The sequence below is a fragment of the Rhopalosiphum maidis genome, chromosome 1 (genome assembly GCF_003676215.2).
Source record: "Rhopalosiphum maidis isolate BTI-1 chromosome 1, ASM367621v3, whole genome shotgun sequence".
NCBI classification, from domain to species: domain Eukaryota; kingdom Metazoa; phylum Arthropoda; class Insecta; order Hemiptera; family Aphididae; genus Rhopalosiphum; species Rhopalosiphum maidis.
Genome location: NC_040877.1, coordinates 52,850,194 through 52,865,643, shown reverse-complemented (window position 1 = coordinate 52,865,643; position 15,450 = coordinate 52,850,194). Strand labels below are relative to the sequence as shown.

The following is a 15,450-nucleotide window of genomic DNA, read 5'->3' as shown; positions in this document are numbered from 1 at the left end:
TACATGCACACGTACGATATAGCAAATTTTCGTTCACCAGTTTCAATGGTGTGCTGTTAGTTTTGATATTTGAGTGTAATGACCTATTATACAATTTAAAGGTTTGATTATTATCTAATGTCCCACGTAGCCTTTTATTGATATTATTATTTTTAAGTAATTTATGATCATTTTAAAATGTACAGTTTCAAAAAGATCATAATTTACTTAAAAATAATAACATCAATAAAAGGTTACGCGAGGCCCTGGATAATAATCTTACATTCAAATTCTATAACAGGTCGGTTCACTTCACTCTAATCTAAAAACTAACGGCACACTATTGAAACTGGTGAACGAAAATTAGCAATGTCGTACGTATGTAAGACGGAGTGTTGTACAAAGTCCTCTTAATCTATTGTGTATCAGTGCCGTGAATTAATATTTGCTGCCTGTAGAGCCGTGCCAAGAGGAGGATGGTAAAATAGTTAGTACTTTTCCACTTTACCCGATGGTTCATACTCCGAGTTGTGTAAGTTATGTTTAAATTAAATATTTTATTCACGAAAAACGTGTTGTAGCTTATCAGTTTATGATTACGGACTAGGTACATATACGATTACGTAATCGATATACCTATATATTATACTATTAATGGCCAGATGGCACTACGGCATGGAGGACGTATGGGACGTGTATTCCGATAAACGGATAACAAAAGATGTTATTTTTAAATATTTCCAGAAAATATAGTATTATCGAATAGGGATACGGTTATAACTTTATACCAACGGTACGGTATCACTATAATAATTCAAACATTCGATGTTCAAGAATGACAAAAACAACGAAAACACGTCTTCTACTCAACATTTGAATTTAATAAATTATTTAAATCGAATTTATTTATTTTACTTGAGTTGTTATGTACGTAATTTATTTTTTTAAATAAGCGGTTTTCAGACTTTTCAGTACAGAACAATTATCATAACAAGAAGAAAGTGTACTACCAGATCATTCTAAATGCGACACAGGACTGTTAATTATACCTAAACATTTTTTATTACAAGTATGTGTAAAAGTATAGGAAAAAAAGTTTATTATATGAATAATATTAGACTTGGAAGGTTTACGCGAGCTTAGAAAGCTATTTTTGTAGAGGCTTAAATATATTGTATGCTTAATAGGCGTGCCAAATATTATTACCTTGTGGCGCCAATTATAGTTATTAGTTAGCACAGGCTGCTTGTTTTATAGATAATAAAATGGTAATTACCTATCATAATATATTTAATTTTGCGCTAATACAATTTAAACGATATTATACATTAGATATTGATATTTGATAATTATATGAAACTGCACTCCGTCCAAATTATTATATTATAATTTACATTTTTTTAAACTATGTGATAAAATTCAGTATTATGTTATTAATGCACATAATATAATAATTGTAGGCCCTGCTGTTTGATAGTGCATGTGAATTTAGTATTTAATATAATTCACGATGAAACAATTTTATTATAATCGACAACAGTCAGTTGTGTGAAAAAAAAGTGAACGAATAGGTTTAAACTTTAAAAAAAACACTATATGTAGCAAATATAATGAATAATGTATAGTCAATGAAGGTATAACTTTGTCTTACGGTGCATTGCTATTGCAAAACCATATAATATTATGTAATGACGTTAATAATTCGAGACGTCGTGAATTAGTCTTTTAAAAAGCGCGTCCGAGCTAAGTCAAATTACATTTGGCTGCATGTGATGATTAAAAATGTATGAAATGCGATCGTTAATATAAAAAAAAAAAAATGTGGACATCCAATTTACTGATGTATAATAATATGAGTAGTGCGTATACTTTTATTATATATAGTGGTATTCATTTGACAGTGGGTGGATCATAATAATCCAAAGGTCCAACATGCGACCTACATAACATATATCGTTAGTTAAAAGTCCGATAAAAATAAATTTCTTCTGCTTCAGAGCTTATTCGTTAATCCTATAGATAGGTATTACATTATATACACCACCATATAATACGAATAGCAACATTGCCAATAAAACGGTATTACTATATATTCCGTCTATATAACAGTGATGAGGCTTTGACAGTTTGACATAAATATTTTATAAACTAATAATATAATTATGTATTTAAGTACTCTGTACGTAGTAGGTATACAATAATTTATAGGTTACAGTATATAGTGATACTGTGATAGTGATGTGATATGTTATAATGTTATACGTATTATAAGTGTTATATTTTCCAGACCCCCGTCAACGGCTAGAAAATAATATAATAATAAATCGTCGGTGGACTTAATACGTGTTAGTTTTCAGTCCTCGTGATGATGGAAATATAATACAATTTATATTATCGCAGTATCATAATATATCGAACCATAAACTACCACCTAGGGATACCTATTATTTGGACAAACGAATAGCAAGTGCCAAGCGCCTACCCTTGGACACTGTCCAGAATATCAAAAAATTATTACCCTATATATCAGTATGCAATGTTACGAAGATATATATATATATGTGTAAAAGTGTATCTATTCTATAACATTTTCTACGACTACGATATTTTATTATTATTTATAGTGCCTGCTGCAATTGTTCACACGTGAACTATTATAATAATAATATATATATTATTATAATATGCGATGATACTGATGATAGGTATAACTGCATGTGATGCATAGCTAAAAAATTCACGGGTATACAATACTTTCATGTAAAGGTAGGTAAGAATAGTATAACGTCACATACAATATTAATCATTATCAAAATTTAATTTTAGATCCAAACAAAACAAAATACACATTTTAAATATATTTAAAATGTATATAAAATAAAATAAGTTGTAAGTTACAGTGATTTAAAACAGCTATAAATCATTTAAATCTATTCACAAAATACAAATGCAGAATAAAAAAAATCCTCTTAACTGTTTTAAATTGTTTTAACAAACAAAATTAATTTAATTATTTATTTTATATACATTTTAAACAGGCATCTTGGTTTGTTTGGATCCAAATGATCCAATTGATACAATTTATAAGAGTTGATAACAAAGTATATTTTAAGAATTTTTGACTTGATGGCACTGTGAGCCATAAGGAAATAATAATAATAATTATGTGCTCCGGGAGTTGAGGCATGGCCACATGGGCCTTGGGGTACAATTGTACAAGGCACATTCGTTAACCACAAGGTTTTGTATGTTAAAATATGCTCCGCTTGATAACGTGTATGACGTAGACACTATTCGAGCGTATTAGGAAAAAGCAGTTTGTACTTCAAGCAGTTCAAGCAGGCCGTTTAAATACTTCTATTTTCCAGGAAAAAAAATTAAAAGGTTTACACCCCATACATGACTTGCATTAAGATAATTTTTTTTATGAAAATATCGGGTATTTTTGTTGGGTAGTTTTTCTTAGGTTTTTAAAATATTTTTTGGTAATCATCTGATCTGATGTTTAATTATTTGCATAGCTTTTTTATTCAAGTTTAAAGTGGGGGGGGGGTTGACAATGTAATTTACTTTTAAAATTCAAATACCCGTATATAATCGTAGATTAGTGAGTATATTAAAAATCAGAGAATTGAGTATACTCTATCACCTTTGAATTTAACGGAGATAATATGGACATTCGTGAATTGGACCCTTGTCCACTCTAAGAGTGCTATAAGTTAGTATGGATATTTCGCTTAAATCAAAGCCTACCATCATTTATAGTTACACATTTAAAGTTTTATTTTATAGACCAGTACGGTAGTACCCACTTAATTTATAATTCGTACCTATGATGCCCAATCGTAGAATAATTAAATTATATGCAAGGTAATTTAACTCGAAATATTTATTAAAAAATAATATATGATGCCCTAATCCTGAATAATATTTTATTGGGACTTTTGCAATGTTTGTGGATTTTGTAATTTTTCTCATATATCTGCCACTGATAGATGGTACACTAACTATAAACTATATTGTCTATATTATAACATTTAGACCGGTCGTGTTACTGTAACTGAATGTCTGAATAATAATAAATGAATACACCTGCAACAAAAGTGCGCTGCAGCAGTACGTTCGAAATGAATATAATATATTATGCTTGGCGCTTGGACAAAATGGCTGACTCACTGGCTGTGTAGTTTTTTCTTTCGATAAATTAACTGGACTCGGTCTGCAGTTTGCGGTTTTCTGGATTTGAAAATATAATCTACATCCATCTACCTAGCCTGTCACGTTGCGTAGTATCAGCCGTGTGCTGCGTATTACTATTATTATTATTATTATTATTATTGTTATTTTATACCGTAGAATTTCACGACACATCATGTATAGGTAGGAGGTAGTTGCTAATATTGTTGTATTATTATTAAAATAATATGCAAGAAATGCAATTTCTGACTTCCATTGAGAGCTTAATATCAAATCGATCGACCATTAATTTCAACGAATTGTAATGTAAACAGAAGATAACGTAATATTACTGAAAGAAAAATCGTCATTTAAATAATAATTTACTCACGATAAATAAAAAAAAAAAAAAACGAAAAATTCATTGTACAATTTATACACCATGATAATTTAAATGTGAATTTTGCCATGTCCTTGCACTTAAATCTGTTTGCAAATCATAGTAAGTTATAATCGGTTCGATTACGAATTTGACACACTTTAAAGGTTGATGCAAAAATATATTTTATATTTCGTATTTACATTGATATGATTAAATGTCTAAGTAATTTTTTTTTAAATATATAATCAGAGAATATAATAAATTGTGTACTAAAATAATATTATATTACAGTAAATAAGCATAATTAATATGAATAATATGATGCGCTATAATCAAGCATATAATCAATTTTACCTGCAGAATGTTCAATGTATATTATACTTATTACTTACATTTACATACCTAAATATGATAAATAAAGAAAAAAAATACCATAATTGTGTATAGGTATACTTTAAATCTTAATAGTATATATACTATATAATAAAATAAAATTATAGTTCATGATAATTTATATAACAGAAATTAAGGCTAACTATGTGTTAAAATTTTAGCTATATAGAATACGATTTTATTTTGTATTATATAGCGAAGTAGCAAACATACAACTGAAGGCCCCAGAGTACAAAAAACATTTGAAACATTAAAATCGTACTTCGTGCAACTCTACAAGACTATAAAACATTTTTTTTTAATGTATATACTATACACGTGAGTGCGTTTGTTAATGTACTAACATGCAGAAAATAAAATTCTGTGAACATAATTTTATTATGATATACACAATTGCATAATACACCATATACGCATCACGACGCTATAACATTGTTAAAAAGATTAAAAAAAAATTGTTAAATTCACTGCATTATTAATACAATATTATATCCTATTGTTATTATTTTCTTCTTTGTGCTGCATTTCCACGATGCAGCGATAGGGATAAGAGTAGCATCGATGTTATTAAAAAAATACTCGTAAAAATTGCTTGACCGTGTGTTCACAACTCTTCTCGACCATATTGTTGTAGTACATAAACGTCGGGCGTGTATAAGCGTTAACATAAATGTATAAAACTCCCCCTCTGAAATACTGAAGTTATATAGGTATTATATTGGGCAGCTCTATATATATATATGGACATTGCACGGACGCACTATCACGACGCACTAACGCGTACGGACGACATCGATCTGTTAGTGTTTCACTCGAGTGTAATATACGTATATGTTGCCGAAAAAGGGTTAGCCAAAATGTAGACAAGTCCGTCGAAACACACACATATATATATATAATGTGTATACTATGTAGGTATGTGGAATACCGTCATCAAGTGTGCACGTGACAAGTCATCGCACACTCTTTCTATATGTATATATATATATATAATGTGTCGTTTTAATGGTACTTCGAGCAGTCCGCAGGATTGTCCAGCGTAATTAAACAGCAGTGTGTTTATGTATTTACGCGTATATATATATATATATGTTATATTGTACATTTACTCTGAAAGCGTACATTGGCTTAAAACTGCAGCAATTCGAACCTCACAGGATTTCATGATTCCGAATAATATAACGTATTAATATAATAAAATATTATATACATAACTATGCAGGGAGCATCATCCAACATTGCGTTACTACTTTTTACTATACAAATCTTATCCGATTTTACCAAGGATTCGACCTCCCCTTTTATTCTAACAAAAACTTTTCATTATTGGTAATTACTAAAATATTCATATATACTTGTAAGTCTAAATTACTATTAAAATTAGAAGTTTAAACGTATCACCGATATGAACATTTATAATTTATAAATGTTATAAAAAGTTAAAATTCTTACCTGGGGGTTCAGTGTCCAGAGGTACGACCCCACCCCGACATTTTTAAAAGTAGAAACATTTTAGTGGTGAATATAGTTTATTGATTGTAAATTTTCAGTATCTAATATCTATATTACAATAAATGTTGGGCCCTGAATTTTTTTTTAATTATGACTTAGTAAACAGATACTGCCCTTAACATTATCTTATAAAAATAATTTTCTTCCCTGCATACGTGCCTGAAATAATCGTATAAAGCGATAATTAAATTGAAGTATTTTAATAATATTGCTCTATTTTTATTTAAATTTATATTTGATATGGAGAATGTGTTAAAAAAATGTGGAGTATTTAACTTCTTAATAAGTTTTTTACACATCTTATAGTCGAAAAGTTTCGTCCACGTGTAGCAGTAGCACGTATGGGAAGAGTTATGGTCACTTGTAGTAATTTGTGTAAATTGGGAATGGCGATTTTTGAAATGTTAAATTTTAGGACTTCTTGCCATTAATATATTTGTGGCATAGTTATTATTAATAGTTATTATTTCTGCCACCAATATAGGGGATTACTAATAAAGTTAACAATACAAAATAGTTTTAAAAAAAAAATCGAAAACTATGGTAATACGAGTATAATACCAAAAGTTAAGCTAATTTAAAATGTGAAGTGGCTAGCCCCCCTTCAATACCTGTCTATGTAAATTACCTAAACCAATAACCAGAGTGCATAAAATATTATTAAAATATATTAATTATATCGTATTATCGTGTATATTGACGGTCGCAATAAAAATCATGTTTTTTTTCGCGTAAAAACAACGGAGTAAGCTTAATGCAAAAATACATATAAAACAAATTATCGAAAAAAATTAACGTCTCCTTCGGGCCGGATTTGAACCAGCGACCTATGGATAACCATGGATATTTACACTACAGTCCACCGCTCTACCAACTGAGCTACCGAAGGATGTTAAATACAGAGTTCATTTTCAGCATTTAGTTGGGTGTTGTTCACACTTTCACCCGCGGTTTGCACAGCTGATGGCCAAAACATGTTGTGAAAGTATAGTTATTTAAATGACGTGTCAAGACATACACCAGAACCGGCAGAACCACGTCGGCACCAACACCACCATCACCACACGGTATAATATTGCACAATACTTTTGAGGCCGAAGACGTAGTGGTAGTGTGCTCGGCATTCGACCGACATCGCTAGACACGTTTAGTCCAAAAACTGCAGTGACGGCGCAAGTCATTTTAGTAGTCACAGGCAATATATTTTTTTTAAGTTTGTAATTTCAATATCGTATATAAATGCGACGTGATAAGATTTTATATTATATTTATTTATTATATTAATAAGTCATGTTGAAAATTATAGTATTAAAATAAAAGTTAATGTTTTAAAATAGCAAAGACAATTCCTTGATAACCCAGACTTAAAGCATTTTCTGACTAATTATATTACTATAATAAATTTCATAAATACTCCTTCTCAAACTCTCTTCTCGTATATTACCTGACAACCGTATCCGTCGTCACGTGATCTATTAAATAATTAATAACAACTTACTCCCTCTAAGTTCATAAATTAGAAGTAGTGTAGACTGTAGATAGATAGATGCTCTCTTTCCTCATGTTTCTCAAGCTTTATACAAACGTTAACTAATTTACTTATTGCATTAATTGTGTAAACAGATTGACAGATTGCATTGATTGTAAAATAATATGTTATATAAATAATAGAATTTATAAATAACAATAATAATAATATAAATCCAATTCTGTTCGTTTAAAATAGCTTCTTTCTTTTTTTCCTTAATCGAATAATATTAAATATGGTTTCTAAATCTATATTTTCAAAAATTAATACAATAAAAGAAATATACCGAAAACGATAAATGTTGAAAAGCAATAAGAATAAAGTTATTATGATAAATATACATTGAATAATAACAGTAAAAAGACGCGTTAATACAAACAACGGATAGTCCGAATTATTGCTGTCTCGTTATCCAATATCGGTGAATATTTATTAATGATAGGGAATTTTCGCTATAAAATTAGTTAATGCCGCCCTAATGCATAACTTGACAATAATAGTTGGTTGGCTAGTGGCTACTAATCTAATAATACACCGCAGTCCACAAGCTCGTTATTGTAAACGGATATTACGAGAAATTGGAAATTGAGTAATTATTATAATCTTGGGAGCGGGAAATAATACAAACTAGCATTGCATGTATTATTCATTATTGTACAATAATTTAGTGTCCCGTGTCTTGTAAATGTATACCATCCGTGCCGTGAAGTGCTATTCTGAATAGCTCCTTCAATCAGGCCAACCTTGACCTATTATATATAATATCCACCTCCTCCGTCTATTGTGCTTATTGTAAATATATTTTATACAGATTGTACAAAAATAAATAAATATGACAAAATAAAAAAAAAAAATTATTAATATAATGTTACTAATAAGCCATGGTATACGATTTTGGAGAATGCCTACCTACATTTAAGCAGTTTTAAACAATGTATATTTTGTAAGTGATTATTTTATTAAAAAGTATTAATGTATATTATATTGTATAGTAATTTTGTAATTACTTATGAGTTATGACAACCATTAATCACGTAGGAAACAGTGTATTCAAAAAGTTTCAAATAGTACCTATAACGGTGGAAATACTATGTTGATACGAAATCAAAATATATAATAAAGTAATACTATGTATTACTTAATAAAATCCAAGTATATAGGTTAACGATCAATATGGGTAATGTTACCAAAGCGTTTGTTTAATTAACACATAGTGAATGATATAAAAGATAATTTTTTTTCATCCAATAATTATACACATCTATTTTTTTTACACGGGTTGCATGAGAAGTGGAATTCATTACCGAGCAATTTATATTATAATATTATGAACACATCGTAATTGTATTGTATTTACATTATACGAGAATATAATATTTAAGTTGAGTTTATGTATAGACTTTATACCATTGTTTATGAAAGGTCACTTGAGCTAGTGCGTAAGAGGATTATTATCGAATTCGAAATATAATATTCATTTTTGAACGGTTTTTCCTTTTTACCTTTTTATACCTTTTTTCAGAGGGATTTCAAAATTTAATATAATTTTCATTGTTCAATTATATTTCCAATCCAGGAATAAAAATATGTTCAAGGTTACTTTAAAGTTTAAATTTTTTACAGATACTTCAACAATAATAATAATAATAAAAATAATAATAATTGAAATATAATTTGAAAGCTAATTTAGGTTAGTTATGATTCGTTTTTCAACTTAAAAATTGTAAAGCAAATTAAACTTAATTAAATTATTAAAGTAATTTAATAATTTTTTTTACATAGCTATTAAGTTGATATAGTTTTTATGGGATATTGAAATGTAGAATGTTGTTTATGAAGAACGACACTATTTTATCAATAAAGCAAAAAAATAAAGCAACAAAGTATTAAGTATAATATTTTATATTTTGTACTTTTTTTTTTTTTTATAGCGAACGAAATAAAATCTGACCCTATAAACGCAGTTATATTATTGTAGACATTTTACGATGTATATATAGTACCTATACTTGAACGATGCGAATGGGTATTAAGCAAACGCGGTGTACTTTTCGGAGAATTTGTTATATTGAATACGCTGCGCTTAATAAAAAAAAAATTTCATGCCGTACACTTTTTCTGTATACTAGTCGAACTGGAGGGTGTAGAGTGTGCGAAGGGATGGAGTTATAAACTATTGTTAGATAGTTAGAAAACGTATTTACAAGCTACACATTTTTAAATTCATACTGCGAATTTGTATTTTTGCACTATACGTTAAAATAGAGGCTGATGACCATGGTATAGGTAAATAAAAAACGATAAGCACAGCAATATGCTTTTAATATTATATTTTTTCAATAATAATAAATGCATCGCAATGTGGTGTACAATAAAATATTAAAACGATAATATTATTATCCAGGTGTCAGGAGCTGTGTGGCAGACAAATTCGTATACACCCAAGTGTATTAGGCGCACTGTCCAGTGTCAGTGTCACAAGGAACTATTATAATAATAGTCTGGAGCAGGTTTAGCCGGTTTATCAAAGGTGATTTTTGCGGTGAAAGCGAACTCGTCGATTTAAATGCACTAAAATGATCTATATTTTTCAACCTTCGGTAGCTCAGTTGGTAGAGCGGTGGACTGTAGTGGTGCAATATCATAGATATCCATAGGTCGCTGGTTCAAATCCGGCCCGAAGGAATTATTTTTATTAATATTTTTGGCTAAAACACGATTGAGCATAAAACACCTTTTTTGCGACGCGATTGAGCAAAATTGTCGGCGTATCAAAGGAAATTAAAATACAAAAGAAAACCTACACGATTGAGCATAAACATCTCTGCAACGTTGCCATTTAAAATTTTGAACTGTAGTCATAATACATATATAAATATATTATACAAAAAAATTATTCAAATAATTCAAATAATTCAAAATATAACATGATTTCATTCAATATGTAATATTGTAATAATAAATAAATAACGATAATAATAGAGTAATAAAATAGTAATACCTAACAATAAAATATTTATAAGTCAATAATCTCACATTAGTCGTCACATTATATAATAGATATATAGATTTGTTGGATAGTAATAAAAAATTAATAAATTAAATAAACTCATAAACTACTCGCCCTAAATTCAATTTTTATGTATCAAAATACTCGGAAAATCATTCTGCTTTGGTATATGAAATTAAAACTCTATATTGTCATTCAAAAAAGTAAAAACTTAAAATAATATAAGAATAAAAAAAATTTAAAAACATAATTTTTTTAATAAAAACGTTGTTCTTCTTATATTTCCCCCCAATGCTTAATGTTTAAGACGCCGCAGAACTTTATTGCTCCAAATCTAATTTAATAATCGATAACATCGTCGATAAAGCTGGGCTTAGTTCGATAGATCAATCGTGTAGCTAAAAAGGTATATGCTCAATCGTGTTTTACCGATTTTTTTAATAATTTGAATTCAAAGAGGCCACGCACGATAACTACAAAGATTATATTGCCCCGTCACACAACCGTCCTCTCTTTAATTATTTATTATTATTACTTAATTTGTATGAAATGAATAGGTAGTCGTAACGTGAAAATATGATGTTGACATCCTCCTCGCGAATGGTACGTGAGTTAAGCGATCAATAAAGTTTATTATTGTTTAAGTTTTGCCGAAATAAATAGGGAACGTAAACATTTCAAAATTAAGAGTAAAAGCTGTTATGAATTACATTATCTAAGTTTGCACAAAGTATTACAATGATATTATTATATAATGTATTTCGCTGCATAGTAAATTTGTTCAACAATATACATAAATGACGGTTTACCCACGTCTCCGTAAATTCCGGAGCTGTCTGTGTATTTCCTAAAAAAGTCTCGGAGACTATGTGTGCGTCGAATATTCAAAGTTAGTTTTTATTTAAATTTTATTTTATCATTGGCTTATGATCTTCAAAATAAATGTACGAACACGGATGTTTCGCAATAATAATTATGGAAATACCGGTATTATAATTTAGTTTTTCTCTTTTTTTTTTTTTAATTTTTTTTTTTTTGGTCAAACGTTTCCAATTCATTTTACGACGTTTTACTCGTATCTCGGTGCAGTACTGCAGTGTATATATATAAAAAAAAAAAAAAACAAATTAAACGACAAACAAACAACATTACTATACACAATGCCACCGCAAATCCTTCTTCAATTATTTTTTATGGGCTCGCACAACTCGATACGCATTCGTGACTGTTATTCTCTTATTTTCGCGTTCTTTATAATTCGGCCGATTAAGTATAATACCAATCGATCGTACATACGCGCTAACGTGTTTTTTTGGAATTTATATAGTGTGCCGTACATCGAAACGTGTGACGTAAAAACTTATTTCATACTTAAATAATCGTGCAAATGTTTATGATACAATTTGTAGGCTAAGGTAGTGGAAAAAAACACCAATAATTTGCACGTCAATTGATATTTAAATGTAAGCATAATGTCCTGGTTTAATGCAGTATAAACGGTCTATTAGAAAAAAAAAGAAACTTAAAGTTTTTATGGTTTGTGCGTGTTTACTGTTTAGCGAGTGATTTTTCATTGATTATATGTCAGTACATATTACAATAATAATTGAAACACGATCGATTATATGTGTTATTTACCTATCACCTATAGTGGTGCATGTAGATTTTTTTCAAAATAAAACGCTCAATTTTTCGAAAATTATTAACGTTTATGGAAATATTTTCTTTACATAATTTTACATCATTAAAAATAACAATTTTGAATAAAATGTATATTCATATTGTTTTTAATTTATTTTAATTTTTTGAAAGAACGTAACATACGTGATAGTTAATTAGTTATAATCATTAATCTTATAAATAGGTATTTAATGTTTGTATGAATGGAGTAGTGGACTGACATTTTGTAAAGTATACTCTTGTGCCACTCTATATACTGCTCATTGAAGCTTTAAATATTCATGTTATAAATTAAAACATTTTTTTTTTTATTTAATACTTTACAGTAAGGGAATGTGATGTGTACCGAATAAGTGGTTATTTAGACCTGTATGAAGAATACATCATTCATTACAACCTAGTATATAAATATTTATTATATAATTCGATTTTTATGTAATGGAATTAGGGATATGACATTAAAAACGTGCGATGCACTGATGTTGTGCGAAAAAGTAAAATCATAAAAATAAATTTACCTACTTACCCACTTAAAGTAAGTACCTTTAATAGAATTAGTAATCATCTTGTTAAATATTTTTTAAACATTATTTTGAATCAAGAACGTGCGGCAGAATCCTTTAGACCCACTTTTGTCCCTTTGGCCCTACCCCCCTCCCTCCCCCGCATGCGAGCAAAATAAAACATTTTTAATTAAAGTAACTATACCTACATGCGTATTATACACATAAACTAAATTCCATGTAATTTCGTAATGTTCATCGAACACCACGGCTGTTGAGTATCTGCGCGTACGGCAAACGTGTGTTGTTTTTTTCGTTATCATGCATAAATTATTATATACCGACGGGTAAAATACAATTATACGACTCCGAGACTTTAATTTATACCGAGATTTATTTTTATTTTCGACGGCTATTTGTATTTACATTTATTTTACCAACCACAATAAAACCTCCGATTTTCATGTTTATGGCTTATTTTGTTTTCTTTCTTCGGCTTTCGAATAAACCTTACGTGACACAGTATCGTTACAAGATACGCGCTCATTGTTGCACCCCCTCCTCTCATCACGCGCGAATTGATTTATATTTAATGCCGTGTTTTACGTTAATTTATTTTCGGAAAGTCTCAACGTGCAATAGGTTGAACTTCTAGACTCCACGGCGAGTGTTTATCGAAAACTCGCTTTGTGTTATTGGGCTTAAAAATACGGCATGGGAGGAAATCAAATACAAAATGAAACGAAATGAACAAAAGAACTTTACGATGTCCTTTTGGGAATTTTAATGCGGTGGCAAGCACAGGGAGACAGTGGTATAACGCAAATAATAGAAAACTGTCGTGCGAACGACGTACGCTATTTTGTTCATTCGAATTAACATAATATAAAATATATTGTACCTTGTTAAATAATCCCAACAAATGTACATTTTGTATTTATTTTATTATTTACACCATAGGTACACGTATATTGTCGATTCACTCATAGATTAACTAAATTATACTATAACATAACATGATGTTATTTACAGTCGACGAAATTATTACGCAGCTTCATCAATTAATTGATTAATCATCTGAGTTACTTTGCTCTGTACATTATACCCACGCAGTACTCAATAATAATATATGCATTATTATACATCTATTAGATCCTATCTATTTATTATTACTTTGATATCCTTTCACTACCAAAGTACCAACCGTATTAATCAGTAAATAGGTACCCCCTTTGCCTATCTATAGTGTTTTAGATTTAGGTTCTTTCTATCACATTTTCCCGGCTCGTTTTTTATACAAAATATTGAAAATATCAAGTATACAATAAAGTAGAGATACCCGCCATGCAATATATAATTTTTTTTGAATTATTATCTTTTAGATAACGAGTGAAATCTGTACACACAAATAACCTTGTTAAACGGATCATCATATTTTCTAAAATATGAATTTTAATAATGTATTAGATACCAGACATTTTTTTTTTTTACATATTTATCATTAATTGTATTAATGCATAAAATATAAGTTGTATTCTATCATACGCATATCGTTTGCTTTGTAAATTCGAGAGCATAAGAATCTTTTATGCATGTAGTTTAAAGTGAGTCAATTAAACGTCAAACAGAAAAATAAACAAGCGAACAGTAATTAAACATTTTTTTTTTCATGTTTGAGAAAAAAAATATGGAATAGCCGTAATTGTTTACGTTGATATATAATTTTCCGATCGTCAATTGATGCTGTAGGGTAATAATAAAATATACATTTTCTACAGAATAATAATTTTATCAGCAATTGAATGTCATATTGTCATAATAGCTATAATATAATGTATGATAAAATATATAATATTTATATAATACAATCTTATTAAGAACGTTAATCAACCTATAAGTCTATAAAAATATCAAATACTAATATTAAGTCTGAATACATTTTAAAATTTTTATTTTTTACAATTTTTGATAATCTACCGCGTTCATAGTTTGTTGTCACACCAGGATTTTTTATACCAGGTAAATCAAACAATAAACAACATTACAATTAAACTTTTACTTTTCAATATTTAACTTGTATCAAACGTAAAATTACTCAATTCAAATAGATTAAATCCACAAATAATTAAAATAAAGTTAATAAAATGGTAACGAATTTAAATCATATTTATAATACTTAGTTTATATATTTTAAGTACGTGTGAAAACAAACTCCATTCTACTGTTTTATAAAAACTTATGAGTTATCACAAAGGCGTTACTATAATCGAAAACCACACACTAAAAT

The 15,450-nt window shown here is 28.8% G+C and overlaps 1 protein-coding gene and 2 non-coding genes across 8 annotated transcripts in view; 1 reads left to right on the top strand and 2 right to left on the bottom strand.

The window, feature by feature from the left end:
* LOC113550543 (ADAMTS-like protein 1) overlaps positions 1-15,450 on the bottom strand; it is a 171,592-nt gene that overhangs the window by 35,306 nt on the left and 120,836 nt on the right. The window lies entirely within an intron of this gene.
* Trnay-gua lies at positions 7,242-7,331 on the bottom strand. Its single transcript is given in 2 exon segments — positions 7,242-7,277; positions 7,295-7,331. It is a non-coding gene; the product is annotated as a tRNA-Tyr (tRNA).
* Positions 10,565-10,655, top strand: Trnay-gua. The gene is given in 2 exon segments: positions 10,565-10,601; positions 10,620-10,655. It is a non-coding gene; the product is annotated as a tRNA-Tyr (tRNA).